Source organism: Rhagoletis pomonella, unplaced genomic scaffold, assembly GCF_013731165.1.
Source record: "Rhagoletis pomonella isolate Grant_MI unplaced genomic scaffold, Rhpom_1.0 Rhpom_scaffold_00001, whole genome shotgun sequence".
NCBI lineage: Eukaryota > Metazoa > Arthropoda > Insecta > Diptera > Tephritidae > Rhagoletis > Rhagoletis pomonella.
The window spans coordinates 98,299,850-98,301,896 of NW_023458555.1; positions in this window are offsets into that span (position 1 = coordinate 98,299,850).

The window sequence follows — 2,047 nt, forward strand, 5'->3', positions numbered from 1 at the left end:
GTTAACCAGACATTGAGTAACCGGCCCTTAGTACTACTAATTTCGACGTATGAAGTTCGATTAGTAAGGTAAGACCTTAACCAAAGGAGGAAATTTGAGTGGGAACCTAACTTTTCCAGTTTTAACAACAATATACTATGCGAAGCAGTATCGAAAGCGTTTGTAAAATCTGTGTAGACAACATCTACTAGATAACCGGTTTTAAATGAAGTAATCCATAATTGGGAGAATTCAGCCAAGTTAGTGACTGTAGAACGCCCACACACAAAACCGTGTTGATGGGGATCATGTAATTCCTTCAGAAAGAAGTACGTTTTATCTTTCACCACTTTTTCGAAAAGTTTTGACTAAGTGGTGAGTTTAGATATAGGTCTATAATTTCATGCATCATTCCAGTTACCAGGTTTGAAGATCGGAAAAATAAAAGCAACCTTCCAACTGTCAATAAAATCGCCAGTGCCGAGGGAGAGATTAAATATAAATTTTAAGGGCACACAAAATGAAACACTGCATTTCTTAAGTAGAAATGAAGAGAGCCTATCTAAATCACTTTTTATTGAGGACTTTAAGGAAGAGATGCCATTAATAACATCCAAATTAGACACAGAAAATAATGCAAAATCTAGAGCAGGGGAAGAGTCATGACAACTGGTGTTAACAGCTATTGTATTATCTTGGACGAAGTTTGACTTAAAGAAATCAGCAAAGAGATTTACGGTGTCCGATAAACACAGAGAATGCAGTTTTGTGTAAGTAATATACCAGTTATTAAAAAAAGGTTATAAGCTATCTTGAAATAATTACGAATAAAAAAGGTTAAAGAATCTAAAGAATAAATTCTTGAAATAGCTCAAGAAAAGGGGAAACCACATCTTCTTTTCTCATTATCAAAAACATCTAAAGAAATGTTATTGTTTTCCTTTATACAAATTATGTACATACTTAATGTTGAATCAAATATAAAATCTAATCCGAAGACTGTTTGGCAGTTTATTTAGTCGAAGAAATCGAGTTCCGGCATACCTTCAGCTGTTTTAATTGATAACAAATTTGCTCGATGTCCAGTTGATGAGGCATGTCTATTTGCGTAATTCTTCAGCTCTAACTTTAGTCCTTGACGACGCATCCCAACCAGATTGTGATTTTGCGGCGAGTTCTTCTCTTAGTTTTGGGTCATTAAGCTCGTCATCTAACGACGTTACGAGTGGCATTTCCAAACTGAAAACTGTCTGTTAAAACTGACATTGATGGTTTGGCAGGTGTATTATTGAGAAACTGTCCCTCTTTAGTTTTCCCATTGAAACTGATTTTTAATACATCATGTTATGGTCGTACTGCGGTGTAGTCTAGGAAGCTCTTCTCAGAAAATCAAAACTGCCCATGTTATCCCCGTGTTCACCTTGCTCTATATCCAGCCCGGAGTTTCAGCCATTGCCGTGAGTTTAAAAATGAAGGATAACACTAGGGAAGCCCTACACCTGCAGGCCACAAAAAAAAACTTTATGTGCACACTTGGAGACAGACATAGCCAATAATATAATAATAAATTTAATTACAACAACAACACGTTAAGTGAATCACTCCTCCCGTTTACAGTCTTAGCTGTTTTAGCTGATGATTGGCATTCAATATGGCTGAAAATGAAATTTGCAACTCCACCTTTTATTTCGGACACTAACGCGAATTTAAAGAATCATTTTCACTTCATGTACTTCTATACAAAACTTTTTATTCATCAACAATTATTGTTTTTACTTACGGCTACGAACAATTTTCCTACAAGAATATGAAAAAAGTGAAAAAAACTCAAAACAAAAAATGCAAAGAAAATGAAATTATCGAAAGATAATTTGAGATAGCGAAAGATGAAAGCACATAAAAACAAATTCTTGGAACGATTGTTCTCCCTTTCTCTTTTCATTGAATGATCGTCTCCGCTGAGGTTTGCTCTAGCTTGCGCCCTCTAACCTAGTGTAATATGTATATATATGTATGTAATTATGTACCTACGTCTCGTTATTAAACTTTTCCTACAAGAGGAGAAAAA